The 13,232-nt window shown below is 40.3% G+C and overlaps 1 long non-coding RNA gene and 1 other non-coding gene across 2 annotated transcripts; both read right to left on the reverse strand.

Annotated features, from left to right (window-relative positions):
* Positions 1 to 7,657: 7,657 nt before the first annotated feature.
* Positions 7,658 to 10,223, reverse strand: LOC139671898 (uncharacterized). The gene is made up of 5 exons (XR_011697810.1): positions 10,180 to 10,223; positions 9,757 to 9,887; positions 8,822 to 8,913; positions 8,327 to 8,410; positions 7,658 to 7,915 (listed from the first exon to the last, which is right to left on the reverse strand). It is a non-coding gene; the product is annotated as an uncharacterized lncRNA (long non-coding RNA).
* On the reverse strand, positions 8,537 to 8,655 carry LOC139672680 (small nucleolar RNA SNORA26). Its single transcript, XR_011697966.1, has one exon. It is a non-coding gene; the product is annotated as a small nucleolar RNA SNORA26 (small nucleolar RNA).
* Positions 10,224 to 13,232: the final 3,009 nt, after the last annotated feature.

Genomic DNA, 13,232 nt, shown 5'->3' on the forward strand with positions numbered 1-13,232 from the left:
ATTCTAGTTAAAAAGGAAAACCATCAGCCCCTCTCTAATAGCATAAATACAAATACTCATATTCTCAAGGCTTTGTGATGAATTCTTGACACCGTTTCCCTTATCTAGCAATTTCCAAGTGAACAAGAAGTTCAAGGAAAGAGTTTATAAAAGTTGTGGACTACACAGTATATAGCACATAAGCTAATTTAATTGCACAAGTAGGACAAGGGCAGTAATTTTTCTTTTCCTGCTCACCATTAAATTATGCTACCTGTAGGCATGCAAGAAAGAAAAATAGAATTTTTTGTTATTTTTAAGTATCAGCTTACTACTTACTCTCTGTAATTGTAAGTATTAATCTGTTACGGAACTAATATTTTTCCATATCTTAAACTTGTGTTTGTTTTCTTTAACTTGTCTAATTTTGTAACTCTTTCCAATCTCACACACATATCCCATAGCATCTATTAAAAGCAGTTGCCTCTCCAAATTCTGTCCATTTAAGATGGGGGGTTTTGTTTAGCATTTCTGAGATACAGTAACAACAAAACTTGAATAACATAATAAATCTATTGAGTGTTCACAAACTGGTCAAAGGGAGGAGGCTCCACAAGAAGTGAAAATCATGACTTCTGCAGAGGAAGCCTGAGGAGCCTGGAAAGAGCACGGTAACTTGAAGAATCTGGCATAGAACTTAAAAGGACCAACCTATAGAAGTACCTTGTGATGTTTGTTCTGCTTTGACTCATAGTAAATTGACACACTGAAAGGTCCCATATCAAGTCAGGTGAGAAGAGGTGAAATACTTTGAATCAAACCAGATACAGCAATAAAACATAAGTTTGGAAGAAAAAACAGAGATACCGCATCCCTGCAGCACTAAAAAAGTCACCCTGTTCCTTATTTCTGTAAATTAGTTTCCTTTAACTAACACATATGGTAAAACAGTGCTGGACAGGAGACATAGCAGCTGGAACCACCATTTCCCACCTCAGACGAAGGGGGCAAATGGGATCTAGCTCAGATCAGTGAGACTTCTCAACCTTAACAGGACACAGGTGGGAATCAGACCACATTGTTATTACATCTGCAACACCATGAAGAAAAGATTACCTACAGTTAAGGTAGCCAAACCTGGGATGCTTCCCCTACAGTGACCCGGCAGCAACTTTTTGCATAAAGCCAAAAATTATTTAAGTCCTGCCATCAACAATACATGAAAAGGGAGTAATGAACAACTGAGAGGGCTGTGGCTGATATGCCTTCTAATAACTGTCCTCATTATGCAGTGTAAGAAGCAGCCATCGCTTGAATCTGTGAGGGACTTAATGTCATTGTATAGTTATTTGGGATACTTTTTAATAAATTTCACATAACGATTATTATAAAAACACATCATAGAATTAATACATTTTTATTGCATGCATATGAATTCTATTATTATACATTGTTTCTCTTTCCAGCTTTTTTTTGATAACAGCAATATGACTAGATAAAACCCCCAGATTTCATGCAGAGCAGCAGATTTTTTTATATTGTTTTCTACTTATTTATCTTTGTTTTTCTTTTATACCACACAACATAGAACAGAGAGGCCATAACCTATCTGCAGATTGAAAGAGCAAGGTCTAAAGCAAAAGTTTTGAGGAAACACATGGGTATGTGGAGGGAAAATCATGGTATGTCACAGCATACCAGCAGCTCTAAAAACCTTGTGCCAGACCAGACCTGAAATCAGTACCTTGGGTCTGGGTATGTGGAAGAGAACATATTATTTCCAGACACACTAGATTCTTCTTTATGTTGTACTTGCCTTTATTTCCTTCTTGTTACTGTACCAGTAAGGTATGTTGCGTGAAATTTATGTTTGCAGCTCAGAAGAAAAAACCCCTGAAATGATGAGCCTAATTGGATCTGTTACTAAAATCCTGAGAACATTACAGTTAACAACCTTTTTGAGTAGCTGGCAGAGATTTTTTTTTCTGCAGAACTGCTGTTGATTTTTTTCACTTTCTAAACCTCTTACCAAGAGAAAGTCTGAATCATAGGCCACATACCACCTCTGCTTTGGTGTGCAATACACCATTGAGAAGGAAATAAAATCAGCTCACTTGCTATCACACTAAATAAACTAGAGATCCACATGCCCAATCGTCTCCAAAACCAGGCAATGTAGAAGCAGGGATTACCAGCACATTTTTCGTCCCCGGTTTTATGCGCACTGCTTTTCCTAGTCCTCTGCCTATTTCCAATTACTTCTGCTCATGATTTTACTAAAGTACATTGTAGTTGCATTTATTAGAATGTGTTGTCAATTAAATAACTTTGTGTCTTATGGTAAACACAATCTGAAGATGGCAAGTCATTGTTGACAGTTTCTATACTTTTCTAATGTGTAAAAGTATAGGTATTTTCAGTATTACAATGTTCATTATTTATGCATTGAGTCAAAGCTGTAGAACTTAATTATCAAAGCATAGGAGGAAATATCTGACCTTTACATCAAATTCCACTGATCAGAAAAGGTCCTCTTTGTAGCAGTGAATGTCAGTTCACCTTTACTAAGGTAAGCAAAAGTATTGATGTGTGGAAAAATCCAATGAGAGTTGCATCTGAAACCAAAAGTAGAAAGCTTTTTAAAAATGTGAATTATATAGATCTGAGATTTCACAACCATAAACATAGTTGTTCATCTCATAAACTGTAGTTTGGTAAGAAACATCATTTGATCTGAACCAAAATACAAGGGATGCACACACATTGTTTCCTAGATACAAGTGCATTCAGCCTATTATTCTACTTTGCTCTTTCTGTGAACTCTAGAACTTTGGATATGGCTGTAACATTACAGGAATTCATGAGGAAAAATAAGGAAGATGCATGTAATTAACCATCAACTCAAAAAGATTAGCTCAGACAACAAGCAACCACTATTACTGCCTCCAACCTTCCCACTGAAGATCAGTAAGTATGATTTATTAATGTAAGGACATAAAGAGTCATAAAGCTAACTCTAACATGAATTAATATCTGCATCCAAACCTCAGATTATTAAAAACAATGCTATACAAACTCCAGAGATCACAAATCTCTGTTACTAAGTTGAAGTCACACAAGTTCTGATATTGCCAAGTTCCTCTTTCCCTTAGGGAGTTCCAAACTTTGAAGGTGGTGTCCAAACAATTGTTCCCAATTCAAAGAAAAAAAAAGGAAGAATAAGCATTTTTATATCTTGCCAGACTCTTGCATAGAACTTAACACAATGTTGTTCTTTGTAGCCTGTGTACAGAAAACAGTAGAGGGCTAAGCATGTTATTGCCTAAGTACATTTAATTCCTCAGGTTTTTTGTTTTCATTCCTTTGATCATTGAGTCTCATCAGCTGTAACTACTTACTAAAAGGAAGTGAAATAGGAGTTATCATGCTTCTCAACTGTCTGCTGGTGTCGGAGGAGACTTAGTGGATGAGGATTTCATCAAGTGGCAGAAGTACTATAAACGCTGCGTGGATGAAGATGCAGAAGTGCAAGAACCGGGGAGACCTTGGAAAAAGCCCAACAACGATCACGAAGGCTTTAGGAGTTATTTAGACATTTCTCCTGTTTAATTGTTATCTACCTCAAAATGGCTACCCTTGTCTTTTTCCCTTAGTCATCCCTATCCAGGTTTCTTCTCCCCACAAACCCCTAGGGCATTTTCCCGACAACCCTTCCCTGATTGGTTCCCGGTTGGTGCAGTGCACCACTTTCCATATATGGTTACGTTCAACCCCAGTTCTCTGATTGGTTCTTCCCTCGTTCCTCCCCTTCATTTGCATGCCCACCAATCCGATGCTTTACTCCTCCCCGTCTCCACCCCTAACTCTGCCCTAGTTCTGGAGGGTCCCATGCTACCCTATATAAGTTCGGGCACCCCAATAAAGCTTGCTTCTCCGCGTTGACTCTTGACTCGTGTGGACTTCTTCCTTCGGAACCGTCGCCGGGTTGGGAGCGGGAGGAGCTGTCCCCTAAGCTTCTAAGGAGCTGGTTCCTCGTGAGCACACTCTGTTGCTCTCCGAGCCCTTCTCCTAGGAGCATCACTTCCATCTACCATATCGGTGGATCCACTAATCCACCGAGATGCTGGAACATGGAATAAAAGCATAGAAACATAAATATCCCCACTTCTGTCTGACAGTCTTTGTCTTGATGAACAGATTTAACATTCTGGCAGATTTAGTCAGTGAAAGCCAAAGAGCATTCCTAAATTTGCTATCAATAGCCAGAATAAACAGAAATGTATACAGACTAAAAGCTATATCACAGCTTTCCTCCATCTTTATTTCCCCCAAAACTCTCATGTAACTCCTATTGTATGAACCACACATTAAAAAGATCTATAAAATGACAGGATTTGACTTCATGTCATTTAGCCTGTAACAAGGCTAGATGACAAAAATCTGTAATGCTGCAAGCAAAACTAGGTAGCCCTTGATAATTGCAGGCAAATCTGGCTGTTTTTCTTTCATTAGTCTTCACTTTTCCAATGAATAACAAAAGAGAAAATTGTAATGTTATAACTCCACTTAGGAGATAACATTGACACAAAGCAGATTTCTCAGTGAACTAGACAGCCCCAAGCACACAGTTCCCAAGGCAGTGGTTGGGTGAATGAGCTTATTTACACCAGTAAAGTTAACAGCTTTAGACATACTCCATATACCCAGACTAACACTAATCCCTTTGTTTTGCTTCACTACTTTAACACGATATATCATAAATTTAATTAGGTGAATGATGCCTGAACTGATGTATTTATGTTTTTAAAGGCCTGTAGTTGGACTAGGAACAAGCCAAAGTTAATTGAGGAGAGATTTCTTGTAACTTCTCATGTGAAATGACAGAACAAAATACTCTCAAGTGATGTATTGTTCCAACCAGTGTTTCTTCCAAATGACCCTTCAACATACAGTAATGGCCCCAACTGAGTGATTTAGTCAAATGTATAGTCATAGGCTTTATAAAGACATGAAATAAATTGATAGTTCTTTAGTTGAAAACACAATCTCTGCTTTAATTTTGCATTAAACCCATTCAGTTTTTAAAGAATGCTTAAAAGTTGCCTAGTTATCTGAAGAACAAGAGAGGTGAAACATTTAAGTGTTCACTATTGAGTCCCAAGTATGCTTTATTTCAGTCTTGATCTCTCTCCAGATGTACTAAAACTACTAAACTTAATCCATTTATGCTGTGTGAAATCAGAATACTAGATCTGGAATGTCTGGAATGGATTGATTCTCTCATCAGCCTTTCTTCTCATAAGGAGAAAACAGCAAAGACTGGAGCTTACATGCAACATCATCACTTAGTAGAACATGGGTATTTCATTAAAGGGTACAGAAAATTAGGACTTCACTAATACAGCAATTCTATTGTGAAACTCGTTCACCATAGTGCCAGTACGCCATGTAAGCCACTGATGTGAAAAACCTCATCTGCTGCATCAGACTGATACAAACCAAAACTTTGGCTGACAGCAATGGAAAGAAGTAGATCCTAAAACACTTTTTTATAGAACTTCTTGAAATTTAGATATTTTTTTCCTTTTAAGAAAGGAAAAAAATATCTAAAAAAAATCTAAAATATCTAAAAAAATTTTTTTTCCTTTTAAGAAAGGAAAAAAAGAGGAGGAAAGTAATGAGCAATTAAACTACTTAAACCTATCAGCTACTATCGCTAAAAAAGATGCAGTTTAGCTAAATAGATAAAATGTATTTCACACTCCCAAACTGAGAATGTGCTCCACAGTGCAGCTGTATCTTTCAGAAACTGCAAGTCATGCCAAAACAAAGAAAACTGAAAAGTAATAACCCAGTTTAAATTTGTAGGATATTGAAGCAGCAGAAATGCTTAAGTAGGATAATGATAAAAGGACATTAAAGCTCTTCAAATTGATCAGAAACAGGCAGCTTGCAAAAGAATTTCTAAGTCCAAGAAATGAACAAGTATGAAAGGAGCTTTTGAGAATTTGAAGGCAGCATTACGAAAACCACATTGTTTTCTGATACACAACTTTCCAAAGCTTTTAATTACTAGGAATGAATGAACAAGGACCTGCTTGAAACATTGTGAATAAGGACCAAGTCCTTACGATTTAATAGGACTTTTTATCACCAACTGTACAGCATGAAGTTGAAGAGTAGTAATGCCTCAAAAAACTTGACAAGTCTCTGAAGGAGTCAGCACCTAAGCACAGAGCACAACTCAAAGAAGCACTATTTTCAGTCTTCAGACAGGTCCTTCAAGGGCATGGTTTTCTGTTTTCAGCATCAAAAAAAGCAGAACTCTGGCTGCAGACTCCAAAACACCTCAGTTCTGATGAGACCCTTGTGAACAGAGCAGCAGATGGAATTTATTGCCATTTAATGTATGAGAATTTAACCTGGAAAGGAAGACTCCAGTTCTAATTCTAAGATAGCTTCTGATTCCTTCAGAAAGTTTTGGAAGTGTAGATAGCTCACTGAAAACATCATGCCAGGCTATCAAAGGTAAACAAACTTACTGGTTAGGGAAAATAAGACTGAACATCTAGAAATCAGTCTATATTTGGTATTATCAATTGATGTTGAACCCAAGAGAAGCAATATTTAGAAATCCTGCACCGGGCAAATATAAAACCACAATCACATAATGCAAGATCAGATAGACTAAAACCTAATCCTTGAGCATGACTGCAAAGGACACAGGTCTATAGCACAACTCACAAGGCTTGTAGGAAAATGATTTATTGTTTCTCATAACAGAAACTAGACAGTTGTCAGACAGGTTTAATATAATAGAAAGTACTTCTGTATACCCTTCAAATTTAGTTTTGTGCTTTATTAAAACACAAGTCCGGAGGAAAAGAAGCCAAATTAGGTAAGCCTAGCAGGCCACAAATAGATCACTAAATACCCTTTAGTGTATGTTCAAGCAAAGGTAACAACCAGAAACACCTCCTGCCTCAGTGAGGGTTACATCTCTGTGTGTGTATATATACGTATATATATATATATATGTATATAAACATATATATATGTATATACACATCCAAACTCTTTCCTGTGTAACCTGACAGCTACTTCTACTCCTTTCTCTTCTTGCTTGTGCATTCTAACAAAAGCTTTGGCTAGTGATACATTGCATTAATCACTTTACATAAAGACCTATCATTGAGGAAAATGTTTTAACATTTCTTTAGACATAAGAAACTGAAAGCACATGAGAGCTTTCAATTGTTCAATATTGAGCTTGCTTTTCAAGGCCTTTCCCACCAATTGTGCTTTACATGGAATACTGCAATTTTTTCCTTTTTCCTTATTTAAAATAGGCAAGTAATGGGATTCTTGCCAACTTGTTCTTTAGAGATTGAGACAATCCTTTTGTAGAGAACATGCAATAACACATCCAGTCTAATGAAATGAGTTAGAAGTCAGCTGGTTGATCTCAGTGCTTTTGCACTATAAAATACTTCAGAAAACCCAGATATTAAGAATAAAATATTTAAGAGGGCCATTTTAAATGTATTTGTAAATTTAAGATCAAGCGTATCAAGTTCGCACATAGCAAGGGAATGTTTTGCTGTGGCAGCAGAAAGTGTTTACCCCCACAAAGACTTCAGACAGGAAGTACTTCAAGAAACCTTCAGAACACACAAACTTCTGGTAGCACACTTGTATTTTATTTCAATTGATCCACAAAGACCATAATAAATTAGAGAGAAACCCGTTTCAACAAATGGTGAGGTCCCTGTTTAAACATGATCCTTGAAGGTAGTTTTAGTTCAGTGCTTGTCTCAATTCCACTTCCATTACCGGTGACATGTGGAGTCATCTCATATGAAGTCAGAAACCAGCCACTCAGGATATCATGAGCTGATATTTAATATCAGTACAGGTCCTTGGCGCATTTTCCTCCCTGTAAAAGAAGTTCTATTTAATTTGAAGTCAGAATCATGCACACAGGAAAGGCCTGACTGCCCGAAGGTTGAGGTATATGAACCTTCTACATGACACCAACCCTTAAGCCAGAGCCATTTCTCAGTTTAAAGTCCTTCATTTGTACAGGACAGGATTTTCTTTTCCCATACCATTAGTATGGATTCCATTTTATAGGACCAGCCATATTAGAATAAGCAGGTCCAATAATTATCACAAGCTTTCCTCAGATTTTTTTGCTATTTAGATTGCCTAAATCTATATAAAGTTTAAACCATTACCACATAGGTTTTCCATTAGTTCAAACTATTTTGTTTTGTTTTCCAGTAAGGAATAAATTTAAAAAGTAATGCATTCACTAACATCTGATAATCCTTTTTACATTACATACCTGGAAACCAAGCAATTTACAAGAAACTCTTCCCTCAGGACATTTATCACATGGGTTCACAAAACACCAAGAGATTTGAAAAACCTGAAAAAGATTTACATGAAACTGACGTAAGACTCAGATAATGTAACCAGATGACAGTCCAAAACCTTCCAACAAGCTATTAATAAAGCTGATTTAGCAGCTTCCTGAAGTTCAGTAGTTTCATGAATGTGTTCCTCCTAAGCATGATCCAAAGAAGGGTTTCAACCTCACCTCTGGGTTTGCGGGAGAGCTTTTATACCCCTCTGTGTTGGCCACTTAAGACACTGCCAGACTTAAGAGGGCAAAGCATAAGAGGGGTGCAGATTATAGTATATTGTTTTATTAACTAAAATGATCTGAACTTAAACCATTTACTCAAAGGAGACAGTACAATTGGCTTGAAATTTGTGAAATATCAAAGAGCAAGATTTAAAACTATCTGCAATTGTCATTAGACTAGAGCACACTTACCTTCCAGTAGAAGGTATTAGTTATTCCTAAGAAGTCCTGAGTATTGCTTCACATTTAGGAGAGCTTATCCATGTCTAGAATATTTCTTGCCTCTAAACACACAAAAAATGTTACAAAATTATAATATAATTAATAATGTGTAATTAGACCTCCTCAAACACACATTATACAGTTGCTACTATGTTGGGTTAGCCTTTTAATTTTCTACAAAGCTACACGAGTTATTTACATGAAGTTTATCACATCAAAATCGAGAGCGAATGTAGAGGTGCAATCTTTCAAAAAAGGTTATTCTCATTAGCCTGTTTAAAACACATAGAACATTTTTAACATATTTAAAAATATATTAATCAGAAACAATGGAAAGTTTTTTGAAGCCCAAATTGGTTTTTATAATGACACTACCCTGAAATTTTAAGTGTCCAGATTTGACTGATCTTTACCAGCCAATTCATTGCTACCTTGTGTTTAACTTACATACACATACCTTGTAACAAGTTATACACAGAGCTCAACCAAGAGACATCAAAAGACACTGTTACAGATGTACTACAAGACTGGAGGGAAAGTTCAAGAAACTGGGGACTTTTCTTTGTTTGAATTTATTATCCGTGGAGTCTAAGCGCCTATAGCATTCAATACTTCAAACACTGAAGGGTATAACCATAACATTCTTGATGCAGCCTTTAAAGAAACAAAACCACTGTGATTAATCAGATTTAAGGTCTGTGCAGCTCAATACCTACAATTCAAAGAATAGAAGGGTGCAAATCTACACAATTTTTTTTTTGTCTCAGAGATTATGAGAGAGCACCTCATAAATACGTTTGTCTAAAAAAAAAGTCTCGAGATTCAAAGCCCTCCTCTTTAAAAGCCCGAGGCCTGTTCCAGGCACCCCAGCTGCCAGCAGAGACCCGAGGTCGCAGTGCCCTCACCCGCAGGCGTCCGAAGGTGGCCGCAGATGGTGGGCGGATCCCGGCCCGCCGCGCCGGCCTCATCCCGGGCCCGCCGTGCCCGCCTCCTGCCGCCGGGGACATCGCCAGGGCTCGTCGGGACCGCGGACACACTGCGAAGGGAGAGAGGCGTCAGCCAGGACAGCGCGGGGGGCGCGGAGCGCGAACGGAGGGAAGGACGGCCTGTGCCTCACGACAGGATGCAGGGCGGAGAGGAGGGCTCCGCACTGGGTTTTTGTGAGGGAGAGCTGCTCTATCCCCCTGTGTTGACTCGCCGGAGCACGGCCAGGCTCCGAGAGGGCAAGATGTGAAGGGAAGGTGGCGCAAGTCCCAGTCCCACCCCAGCCCAGCCCGTCCTTGCGGAGCACAGGCCGTTCCCAGCGGGTGCGCTCCCAGCGTCCTTACCGCGCTCGCAGCCGGCGGAGAGAGAGGGGAAGCCTATCCTCGCGTGGCCTTAAATACCGCTCTGCCCTCCCGCGAGACCTCGCGCGGCGCTCGCCTCCGCTGCCGATTGGCGGGGCTGGCGCGCGTGGCCCCGCGAGCCGCGGCCGTGTCGGCGGCGCCACCGCCCCGTGCGGGACACTCGGAGCGCTCGAGGGCACCGGGTGGGGGGCACCGGGTGGGAGGCACTCAGAGCGCCCGAGGGCACAGGGTGGGAGGCACCTCGGAGCCTCTGAGGCACAGAGACGTGCACCTCGGAGCCCGTCCAGGGCACAGGGACGTGCACCTCGGAGCCCCCCCAGGGCACAAGGACGGGCACCTCGGAGCCCCCCCAGGGCACAGGGACGGGCACCTCGGAGCACCCGAGGCAGAGGGGCCCGTGCCCCCTGCAGGCCCCGGGGCGGGCACGGCCGGGGCTCCCGGGCTGCCGTGGTTGGGCGCAGGGGACGGACGCCCCGGTGGCTCAGCCGCGCTCTCCGCGGCGCTCCGTCAGGGGAGGCCCGAACGGGCCATAACGGGGCTTTCGTCGGGACGTGATGTCCGCCACTGCCCAGGCCGAGCTCTGGGTGCCAGCAGGTCTCTAACACAGGGAAACAAAAGCGTCCTCGGTGCGAAGTAGCAGCTGTGTAGCGGTTTTGAGGCATTAAATACGGCTGATCTCTGTCTAAAGGCCCGTCTAAGCCCTGCTTAGCAGGCTTAGGAGCTGTCTGTGAGAATGGCGAGGTAAAGCCCCGAGCCTCACTAATGCTCCAGCACAGCACATGCAGCTCGCCCCGGGGCTGCAGGGCACGGGTGACACGGTGGCACCAGCCGGTGCTGTCAGCAGTGCTCAGCGTGGGTGTGGAGTGCTGCTGCTGCTGGGCTGCCTGGCTGGGGATGCGGCTGAGAGGTTTTGGGGCGAGTATGAGCAGATTAGTACAAATTTGGGCATTATTAATTTGTGGCACAGAGAGTTTGTATGTTGCCCTGCAAAGCTGGTAGGTGGGAATAACAACATATCAGAATATACTGAGTTGGAAGGCACCCATCAGGATCATTGAGTGCAACCCTTAGCCCTGCACAGGGCACCCCAAGAATCACACCATGTGCCTGAGAGCACTGTCCAAACTGAATTGAATGAAAGTCCCTACTTGACTAAGAGGTGCACATGCTGCATATACTTAAGCAACCTTATTCAGCCTGAAACAGGCACAATGTTGCAATCAAGGGATGGTTCTAGAAGTTGTTTCTTACCACTAGTTACCTCTTAATCTAATTCTTGATACTCAAACATTGTTGCAGATGCCTGTGACAGGTTTATTGCCAGCGGGCCAGGATGGAAAGGCTGTCTCGGGACGCTGGATAAATCAGTCTCCAGAGATGAATTTGTGAGACACATAGTTTCAGGTTATTTCAGCTGGGGTTCTCTGCAATTACCATTTCCTACAGACAGACACCTAAGTCAGATCAGTCCTTTTTTGTAACATAGCTAAAAAGATGCATTGGCATTCAACCTTTAAATTTTTACCCCTTTTGCCAGCGGGATGTATGTCAAGTTTAGTTTCTTCTTTTCCGGTACCAAATGTGAACTGGCACTTCTGTTAGCAGAGCAAGCCACTGATCAGTACCCATTCCAGGTGAGCACTTTAATCATTCACATTGGCCTTAAATAATTGTCATATTTGGAGCCTTACAATACAGCAGCTTGGTTGGTTTTTGTGTGTGGGGGGGGAAGGTAGGGGTTGTTGGTTTTTTTGTTTTCCCCCCCCTAATTTGGTAAAAACTTTGACATGGTAATGTAATTTGATTAATTTATGTACAGTTTACATAAAACAAAAAATCAGCCTGAAAATAGACTGAATGCCACTTACAACCTCTCTATCTTTTTTTCCCCCTCAGAATGTTTATTAATTAAAATTAGAGCCTGTAAAACAGAACAAAAATAATAAATACAATCTGTGGAGAAGGGCAAGCCAGGATTGTTATTTTGTTTCCAGAGACAGAAATAGCAATATATTTCTGTTAGAAACTTCAGTTTACTGTTATTTGTGCTCAGTGAGTCTCTTCTTGCTTGATAAACCACTTCCATGGTTAAAAATTTTAATTATCTCTTTCTAGCCAATATGTATGATTAAAACTTAAATCATATTTTTTCACTGAAAACACATTTTGCATAGGTAAGAAAAATGCCTGTAAAGTTTGCTAGTGAGCTTCCTTGCTGAATAAAATACCTTGTAAAGAAGCCATTCTTCCAATTTCTGTTGGAAATGTGGGAATATTTTCAGTTGAGTTGTGAGTGTCAGGTAGGGTTAGTATTATGTAAACTGGTGAAACAATACACAGAAGTTCTTACTGTCACTATTCAAAGCTCCTAATGTATGTTTTTGAAACACAATTAAGCAGAAGGAAAAAAGGAGTAAGATACCATGAGATAATCACACCTCTAGGCCATTATTTGGCATTGAAGTGACTGCAGAGGCCTAAATTGCCTCTTCATAGAATAGACACTGATGGTTACCACTATAGAACTATTAGACTCCTTGTGTCCAATCAGCTCTTGGTATATTGACATTAATGTATTTGCATGTGTCCTATTCTGCTGTCTTTGGGCTTTCAGATCTGAGGTCTGGCAAAAAAATAAAAGTCAGATACTGTAAATTTGTTTTGTTTCCTTCCATGAAATAGTAATTTCAGAGAAAAAGAAAGATACAGTATTCCCTATTTGTCAATTAGTATAATGTTTACACCAGCAAAAAGATAAGCAAGATTCAGAGATCTATTTAATGCAAATTTTTCTTATCTTCACAGTCCTTACAAGCAATACTGTCACAAAAATATGAAGTTTTACAATATCTTAATTAAGAGAAATAATTTCTCAGATAACTTGAAAATATTGGGCAGGGATTGCCTTGATGACAACAGTCTTAAAGAACAATAGCTATTCCAAAGTTGGGTTGATTTTTTGATTGTAGACTCCTCACATTTTCTGTGGATTTCCATGAAGTCTTCGTGGACTGCAACTCACTCTTACCATTAGA

The sequence above is a fragment of the Pithys albifrons genome, chromosome 5 (genome assembly GCF_047495875.1).
Source record: "Pithys albifrons albifrons isolate INPA30051 chromosome 5, PitAlb_v1, whole genome shotgun sequence".
Lineage (NCBI taxonomy): Eukaryota > Metazoa > Chordata > Aves > Passeriformes > Thamnophilidae > Pithys > Pithys albifrons.